Source organism: Carassius auratus, chromosome 23 (assembly GCF_003368295.1).
Source record: "Carassius auratus strain Wakin chromosome 23, ASM336829v1, whole genome shotgun sequence".
Taxonomy (NCBI): Eukaryota; Metazoa; Chordata; class Actinopteri; order Cypriniformes; family Cyprinidae; genus Carassius; species Carassius auratus.
Genome location: NC_039265.1, coordinates 2216442 through 2226885, shown reverse-complemented (window position 1 = coordinate 2226885; position 10444 = coordinate 2216442).

Genomic DNA, 10444 nt, shown 5'->3' with positions numbered 1-10444 from the left:
CACTGCACTGTCATATATGCAATTTCACTTCAGGAAGCCACCGTGTATCACTACTATAACTGAAGCCTACCCTTGTCAATCAGTAGTGTTCTAACACAATAGAGTAAGAAACCACATACCCACATTAGTGTGTAACGAGACTAAAAGGTTGGGGAACGGGGACCAAGATCCTTTCGTTGTCCAAACTTCCAGGGCAGCCATAATCCATTTCCCCTACACAACGGGCTTAATACCCCCGTTACATATATATATATATATATATATATATATATATATATATATATATATATAGATATTTATATATATATATATATATATATATACCTCCCAGGTGTTTTTTTTTTTTTTTTTTTTTTTTTCTTGGTCTATTAGCCCTATCTTTATGTAGCTTTGTCAGGTCCTGTGTTGCGGAGCCAATAGAACAGGAAATGTGCGGATCCAAATGCAATGCTTTATTAGAACACATGGTAAGACAGGCTAAGATCAGACACTGGCAAACAGGAACAGACGATGCAAGATGAAGAGTGATTCATAGGCAGGCGAGAATCTGCAATCTGCGAACAAGGTCCAATTTGGGTAGACCAATGGGGTCATCCTTAAACAGACAATGATCAATCAAGGGGCAGACACTTTCTAATGGGGCAAGACTAGAGAGGTAAAACTAAAGCCCCTTTCACACTGCACGTCGGACCCGCAATATTCCCGTAACATTGCCTGGTCGCCTTCTGTGTGAAAGCAACCATGTCCCGGAATTGATTACCGAATTGAACCCGGGTCAGGGACCTAGTTACATTGCGGTAATCGATACGGAACGAGCGCTGTGTGAACAAAAGCCAGATCTAATTCCGTATTGAAGTGATGACGCGCGCGACTCTTTTACCGGCTGTTTTGAAGGAAGATCAACATTCGCGACGGAAACATATGTGCAAACTGTAATGAAGCAGAGATCAGGTAGTTCCTCACTTTCCGCGCTGACGCCGAGATCGTTTGCTTGCTTCAGTTAAAGTATAACGTGCCAAGCGTTGTCGACTCGTACATTACACGTCACGCGCTGATGTCACGTGTCATTACGGGATCTTCAAGGGCTGTGTGGGAAAACACGCACATATACCGGGTCATCACTGGCAGTGTGAAAGTGCCAAATCTAGCGACCAGGGAACAATTACAGGAACACTCTACCCCAGGCAGAAGGTCGAGGCACTGGATGAAACTAGAATGGTTAATATAAAGCTTAGATAAGAGATAACTAGAATAAAATAACTAAGATTAAGAACTAAGAACTAACTCAAAATCTAAAATGATAGAACTAAAGCTAAGCAACAGAATGATGCTCAGAAAGGTAAACAGCTATGCAAAGTAGCTAGCGCTCTCAAGTGCTAAAGGCTAACAACACTTGGAACAGATGAGCAAGAGAGCGAACCCTTTGTGGAGCATGTGAATGACCTAAGATGTGCATGTAATCAGTGAGATGCATTGTGGGAACCAGGGTGATCTGTGAAAGTCTGTGTGGTGCAAGAGTCAATGTAAAGCACAGGCAAATTCTGGTGGTGATCGAACAGAAGACTACAAACCAGGTTTGTTACAGAGCCCCTCCCCAAAGTTTGGCTTTCAGACACTCCCCAAAGTACAGGATTCAGGAGGGGGGTGGAGCGGAGGTGGAACTGGGGGTGGGACGGAGGGCCAGCTCCATGAGGCAGTGCAGCAACAAGGACCTGAAACTGGACCAGCATAGCAGGAAACCAGGAAGAAGCCGGAAGCACAGGCGGAGCTGAAGACCACCAGATCAGAGCAGATGAGTCTGAAACCCCCACAGCGGAGCTGAAGACCAGCAGATCAGGGCAGATGAGTCCGAAGACCCCCATGACAGAGCAGAAGACCACCAGATCAGAACAAATGAGTCAGAAGACCCCCACAGTGGAGCTGAAGAACACCAGATCAGAGCAGATGAGTCCGAACACCACCTGGTCAGGGGGGATGAGTCCGAAGACCCCCACGGTGGAGCAAAAGACCACCATATCAGTGAAGACGAGACCGAAGACCCCCACAGCAAGGCCGAAGACCACCAGATCAGGGCAGGAGTCTAAAGACCCCCAGGATGACTGAAGAACTAAAACGGAGGAAGCAGACAGAGAACACACTGCCTCAAGGACTGAGACAGGCATCATAGAGACAGTTTCATTAGTATGAATTGGCAAGATGGTTCGTAACTAGTCCCGATGACAGTGACAGAATCAATAGAAAGTTCAGGCTCGACCTTGATAATCATGACAGGGCTCACAGGAAGTTCAGAAAATGACTCCTTGACAGGTTTAGGGCAGTATGAGTTTTCATAGAATGACATTCCTGACACCTCTGGAGGTTCTGCAGTGATAGCCCTACCTCTGGAAGTTCTACATTAGTGACGGCAGGAGACAGAGAGAGTTCAATGCTGACTTCTTTGACCATGCCAGGACAGACTAAGGTTCATGAATGGCTTCCAAAGCCGTGACAGAACAGGCAGGGAATTAATTTATGGACATCACTGACACCTCTGGAGGTTTTGCAGCGATCGCTGCTGTTTCTGGAGCTTCCACTATAATTCCATCAGAACACAGAGAGTGTTCAGTGCTGGACGCTACCACCACCCAAGGAACTGAAGTGGGTACCCACGGATTGGGAGATTCTGCATCGCTTCCATCTCTTGAAAAACTGCAACAGGTGTAATCTCCTCAGGAAGTTCTGTGTTCGTAAATGCAGCCCAAACACACAATAAAGCAACCCCCCAAGTGGGAAGCACTGTAGACAGGGTTATAAGTTCATGATCAGGAGAACTAGATTGACTTGGCTTGGGAATTCCAGCATTGCGTGCTGACATCAGAAGTGGATCCTCCATGCCAGAGGCCAACCTCTGGCCCCTGAAGACAGATTCCTTCTATAGGACAAGTGAAAAGTTGTGCTTTGATGACTGTAAGAGTACAAGATTCTGGAGTGGTAGACATAACGTGATTAGATTCAGGAAAACATGAGACTTGACTGGACTCTGGATAATCAATTGTAAGGTGATGTGAATCTGTATGTTCAGCTTTGACCTGACTTGATTCTGGAACGAGAACATTGAACCAATGGTCCACAAAACAATCCAAAAAATTACTCAATGACGAACGAGGACTCATGAATAATTCTTGACTTTAAAGGCTGGTTAAGGCTATCACAGAAAAAGTCTATCAGCATACAGTCCAGTAATTCTGTGCCTTTAGCCAAAGCCAAATATTACTCAGTGTAACACTCAAGTGATCGTGTGCCCTGCTTTAGAGCTAGTACCTAAATCGTTCTGTTCATACCTGGCCAATGTTCTTTGGAATAGTTGCTGGATCTTTGCTGGGCCGAGTGTGCTGTTACAGAGCCAACAGAACAGGAAACGTGCAGATCCAAATGCAATGCTTTATTAGAACACGTGGTAAGACAGGCTAAGATCAACCACCGGCAAACAGGAACAGAGGATACAAGGCTAAGAGTGATGCATAGGCAAGTGTGGATCTGTGATCTGCGAACAAGGTCCAATTGGGTAGTCCAATGGGGGCAATGATCAATCAAGGGGCAGACAATTTCTAATAGGGGCAAGACTAGAGAGGTAAAACTAAGACAGGCAGAAGGTTGAGGCATGGGATGAAACTAGAATGATTAATCTAAAGCTTAGACAAGAGATAACTAGAATAGTAGAACTAAGACTAAGAACTAAGTCAGGATCTAGAATGATAGAACTAAAGCTAAGAAACAGAATAAAACTCAGAAAGATAAACAGCTCTGCAAAGTAGCTAGCTCTCAAACGCTAAACGCTAACAACACTCGGACCAGATGAGCATGAGAACGAGCCTTTTGTAGAGCATGCGAATTGGCCTCAGAAGTGCATGTAATCAGTGAGATGCATTGTGGGAACTGTAGTCCAGGGTGATCTGTGACAGTCTGTGTGGTGCAAGAGTCAATGTAAAGCACAGGCACAATCTGGTGGTGATCGAACAGAACACTACAAACCAGGTTTGTTACATCCTGTCCCTCTCAGGCTGTTATGCTGGTCCATTTAGTTCTGTTTCTGTTATTTTCTTCTTCTCTTGTATCTGTTTCTTTGACTGTCTCAGTACTTGTATTTCCTTATTAAACCTTATGTTCCAATTGGATCCAAACCTCGCTCATCTTTAAGTTTAGCCAGCGTAACAATAAAGCAATCTTCTACTTCTGCATTGTAATTACTGGTGATAAATAGATGATATTTACATTACTCTAAATAATCATTCTTTTATTACACTGGTGATTCATTCACACAGCTGGTTCGGCTTCAACATGTTAGTGACTCAGGAAGCTAATTAAAGCATTGTCTTCCTAACGAATCAACACTGAAAAAAACAGCTGGTTAAACAGCTTTGTTATTAAAATGCTTCTCTCTTCCAATCAGCTAAGCAGATATGTCTTTTGCTAATAATGTTCCAGCAGACATTGGGAACAATCGCTACAGTAAAGTACAGAGCAGATAGGAAGTGAAGTAAAATAAACTGTGTGGACAGAATCAGAAAGTATCATCACACATGTCAGCACCCAAATATGTTAGTAATTTTAACAAAATATTACAGAAGGTTCTAAAATCACTGATGCTCTAGAAGGAAAAACATACATTAGAATTCACCCCAGGGGTGAAAACCATTTGAATTTTAAGATCAGGGTAAATTTTACTTCTTTTGTCTTGTGAAAAATATGTAGGTATCTTATGTAGCCTCTGAGGGCAGTACTAAATAAAAAAATAAAATGATATTTAGTCAAAATAATAAAAATGTGCACATCTCCATTCCGTTCAAAAGTTTAAATATAAGGTTTTTGGAGAATAAACTATAAATTAAGTTTTTGGGTCACTATATTATTTAAGGTTCAATTCTCGCTATTAACAAACCATTAACTATGACGTTTGCCTTAATAAACCGCTAATTGGCTGCTTATTAATAGTTAGTGTGGAAGTTGTAAAGTTTAGCTATTGGGTAGAGTTAGGGATGTCGAATATGGTCATGCAGAATATGCTTCATAAAAAATAATTAACAGCCAATATGTTAAGGGTCCTGTTAATAAAGCATCTGGTAAATATTGAGAATTCGTTCCTCTACTAAATTGTTTCCAGTTTTTATTTTTCTTGTTTTAAGCATAAATCTAAGAGTATTTAGTGCATTTATTTGCTTATGAGTTAAGGGAAATTAGCTTAATTCAAGACATACTGTCTGTTTTATGTTTCCCAAGTAAATGTATCTTATTTTATAGATGCTTAAAAAGAGTCATGAACCGTTTTGACACAAAGTCCTGTGATTTGTCTTCACTCCTGCACAGTCTTTTCCTGCTTACGGTCTGGACGAAAGTGTGGGATGACGCAGTGAGGAACGCATTGCTGAAGTTTGGGGGAGGTGCGCAGCACTCAGAGATTCATGAAGGGAAGGGAGCACAAACAGAAGCTCAGTTCAGTGTGCTGGAACTTGTAGTATCTCAGCACGTTTGGCTTTTGTCACATTCTTCATTAACTTCATTAACAGATGAGCAGCGGTGATTAGGAGCCGTTTCCCGCTGATTCAGCTCCCGCACACACACACACACACCTCGCCGCTCATGTCACACATGGGGGCTGTTGAGCCAGATGACACACTGTATCACATAACCGCATGAGTGAATACACGCACACACACAAAGCACCAGTGAAATGTTTGCACATGCTTTGCAGCAAAAATATTGGCTTTGTCTGCATTGATTAGCTTAGTTAATACACACTTAATTAGCATGTTCAAATGGAACTCTGTCTAGATTACTGAAGTCATGACCATAACAGATGACCTCTGACCTGTGGAGATTTTGTTTTTGTGAGCATGTGTGAGAGAGAGAGAGAGAGAGAGAGAGAGAGAGAGAGAGAGAGAGAGAGAGAGAGAGAGAGTTTAATTGATTTCTATGTAAAGGCACCAATCCTGCTTTCTCTTCCCAATCCCTGAGCTCAATATCGCAGTGCTCTGTTCTCTTGATCAGTTAAAAAGATCTAAAAGTCACTGTGATAGGGATCATTGTTATATTAAGGTTCCCATAGCACTCGACTGCCTGCAAACTGAGTGTGATTGTTATTTCCAGGCCTGAATAAAAAAAATAAAAATAAAATAATAATAATAACAATAATAATAAAATAAATCATGGAATTGAATATGAATTTAAAAGTTTAAATGATTTGAAATAAACAGTAGTCAACATTTAAAGTGGATCAAAAAAGTCAATCAAAGTTGGACTAAGACAAGGATGCATTTTGGTTTTAGGTTTTAGGACAACTTTGATGAAAGTTTCTGATCCTCATTCTTGCTGATCAAAAGTATTCATACTTCAGATATAATTTGTATTTAGTTAGTAATTCACAAATCTAAAAATATTTCAATTCAATTAAAAAACTAAGAAAAAGAAAATGGTCAAATAAAAAAGGGGGGAAATGCATTGCAATTGAATGTATTTTTAACCTGTTTTACCGTCTTCCCCTGTGTCTTGTGTCCTTGAAAAAGAAGCATCACGTCTTTCTCCTCTCCTTAATAATGATCTGAGGAATCTTACTGTACATGTCTGAACAAATTGACTTCAGGGTCAAGGGTTTCTTCATATCATTCTCTCTAAATACTAAATGAGCAATAGTACTAGCGATCCTTGACTTAGCAAACACCTCAATTACTTAGCAAAGTAATTTATCAAATTGCATGTTTACTGTACAGTTTTCTGCATGTACTGCATCTGGCAGGTTGATTTTAAAGCAGATTCTGTGCAATTTTGGGCCGATCCATGAGAGCATCAGAGCTTTGATGTGCGTTAGGCTCTCATTACTGCTGCAGTCTAATGGGGACAACCAAAATAAAGGTATTAAATATGTATAAAAGACGCAGTGTCTTGCGGGCATCACTGTCTCTCTTCTGCCCATGTTTTGTTTTTGTTGTGCTGTTTTCAGACACATCTAGAAATTGATGGCCTGTCAGTGGCGGGTGAAGAAGGGTCCTGTATCCAGACACAGATTGGTGCGTTCAACCATAAATTAGTGCGTATGGCATAAGTTCTCGTAAACAAAAATCATCTTTTAGTTAGCATTTTGCTTCCAGACAGCAAAGGCTTTTGTCACATTTCTCTCCTCTGTTACTCGCCCGTTTACAGCCGTGTCTGGCGTCCCTCTAAACTACACGGATATGCAAATTTCCCTCTGTTCTGACAAATTAATTTTACCTCTTTCATCCCCCCGCTCTCACTCCTTCTCAATCATTCTCTTGGGCTGAAGAGGAGCAGGACTTGACCATCTGGAGCTGTCGGAATTATATTGTTTAATTTGTTACATGATTAAGTGGTTGTTTCTCAGAGAGCACGAGGTCTCTCCAATAAAAAAAAAGAGCATCGACAAAGTAAAAAACTGCTTAAGTGGAAGATGCTTTCATATGTTTTGACACTTAAACTCATTTACACTTTCTCTAATTTTTTGGTGTGGCATCAGTCTTATTGACGTGTCTTATAACTACACAGGGTGAGAGCTGAGGCTTTGCTGAACTTGTGGCGCCCATGAATCAAAAGCAATTAACACGCAAAAATTACATATACAACTTTTCTTCCAGAAGTTACTTTTTAAACCTAGAAATGTTTTTAAAATAGGAATCTTTTAAACATTTATTTACTTTAAAATTAAACAATGTTAAACATTACAAATAATAATAATCATTATTATTATTATTATTATTAAAATTATTATTATATAAAAAATTACTCATTTATTTATTTTTGGCCTAAACATCCAGAGAATCACAAAAAAAAACTTATAGGAAACAGTATTAGATGATCATGTGTGTTAGCTAATATAATTTCAGGTTGCTAAATGTTACAACATTTTAACACTACCAAATCAGCACATTAGAATGATTTGTGAAGGATCATGTAATACTGAAGACTGGAGTAATGATGCTAAAAATTCAGAGCAATAAAATACAATTTAACATATATTCACATAGAAAACAGTTATTTTAAAATGTATAATAATATTTCACAATACTACTGATTTTATTGTATTTTTTTTTTTAATTAAGCAGCCATAGTGTACATATAAGACACACTTTTAAACAGTGAGTGTATAACAGTAATTACTCATTGAAACCCGATGATAAATATCCTGAAATTCTGATCCGTTATATTAAAAATAATGAAAAGATGTAAATGAAATACATGTGTTGAATTAATCTAAACCGCATGCTTCAGAGGCACAGGCCTCAGTAAAAGGGGAACTATTTATCTCTGTATCTGTTCTCATCTTCACTGCATGAATGACAGGCTGCGCTTAACACAGAACATAATTTGTACTTTTAATAGCACTGCCTTCTATTTCTCTGACGTGCCTTAATCAATAACCAGAGCTGCCCATGCTTGCCGACCGTTTTTATTAATTTTAAACAAGCTCACTAACTAGGCGTCTGATATGGAGATGCATCTCTCACTAGATAATAGGCAGGCTGGATTGATAGGTTCATTCTGAAGCCTGTCTCTCTCACCTTTCCCTCTCTCTTTCTGTCATCACATGATTTAAGACAGAACAAGACACATTCTGTCATTCTGTCCTAAACGTGCAGCTTGAGAAATCCAGATGCAAATAAATGAGGAAATTTATAAATACAAATTTTACAGCATCATAAAGAGGTTTGTTGGTAAACATAACATACAGAACTGTGTATTCCAAGTTCAGATGTTCCCATCTCTAAATATCACATTAAAAGTGTCCTGATATAGACCACATTAGTCAGCAGTCAGGTGATGTGATTCTATGAAAGAAAAAAAAAAAGAAATAATGTGTACTATAAATAGTTATGTGGCATCAACCCTAAAAATGCAGTGGTAGAATTACAGCATTAATATGTTTTGTTCTTGATGTTATCTGATGAAGCATTCAGTCTTTCTATTTGTGAATAGTGCCAGATTGCTGGAGAAGCCTATTAACCTCAGTTTCTGCCACGACACAACTTTAAAAGAGAACAATACATCCCTGCAGAGCATTTCTGAGTGTAAAAAAAAAAAAAAATCACTACTGCATATAGACTTTGGTTCATGTTTATACAGTATATGTTGACATTACTGATCTACAAGGAACAAAAATGCCAGAGCAGCAACTAACAAGTCATATTTACATCAGAGGTGGGTAGAGTACTGTACTCAGATAAAAATACAAGTATTTATAGACATAACTACTCAAGTAAAAGTTAAAGTAATAATCTTAGTTACTTGAGTATGTGTAAAAAGGTATCCAATGCAAAAAAAAAAAAAAAAAAAAATACTCAAGTAGCAAAGTTCTGAACTACTAATAAGCAGCCAATTTGGAGTTTATTGAGGCCAAAGTTGTAGTTAATAGTTAGTTAATAGTGAGAATTTTAAGATAGAGGACCCTATTTTAACGATCTAAACGCAAAGTGTAAAGCACACAGCGCAGGTGCACTCAGGACGTGTCCAAATCCACTTTTGCTATTTTAACAACGTTTAAACAGTCCGTGCGCCAGGCCGCATTTTTGGAATGGGTTGTCCCTATTCTCTTAATAAGTAATGGGCATAACGTTCATCTCCCATTCCCTTTAAGAGCGAGATGCCCTCGCGCCATGGCGAATCGCTATTTACGTAGCTGAATTTGTTGGCGGAAAAGTTGAACGCTTCTCAAGTGAAGAAACCGATCTGCTCATGCACGAAGTTAAAGCGGGACAAGGGACAAGCAGGAATCCACCAAAGCTTACCGAGGTGAAGAAGGCGTAGGATGAAGTAGCAGTGCATGCTTTCAAATAGCTCCGCACGATGAGTCAGTTAATATATATGTGTCTCTATTGGCACAATTGTTCAATTAATTAGCCAATTTCATTTATCATTATAAGTAGTAATAGGCTGAATTGCAAATAGGTAGCCTAATTCTAATACACGCAATGCCTATCCATCATTACATTTTTATTTTTATGTAGTCTACACAATAATATTATTTTACACTGTAATCCTTTTGTTTTTAATATTTGGCATGTTTGTGTGATGCGCATCCCTGTGTAAAAGTCAACGCACACTGTGGACCCGCCCAGAGAGGCATTTTCTACCAATGCACTCTAAATAACAAAAAAAGTTGTGCCATTGACTTTAGACTTTAGACCAGGTTTGAGCTGGTCTATGGCGCAGTCTATTTTCAGCTCCTAAAATAGCAATGCGCTAGTACTGCCCCTGAACACACCTCTTTTTTAGACCACCACACCCATGGGCACAAATGGGCGCAAATGCTTTTGCTAATTAAACGACGTGGCACTGGACGGGAAAATGCGAACGCCATTGGACTGAAACTAGCAAACACACTTGCGCAGGGCCTTGCGTCGCATTGCACCAGGTGTATTATAGGGCCCTAAATATGAAGGGCCGTACAAGCCATAGTTCA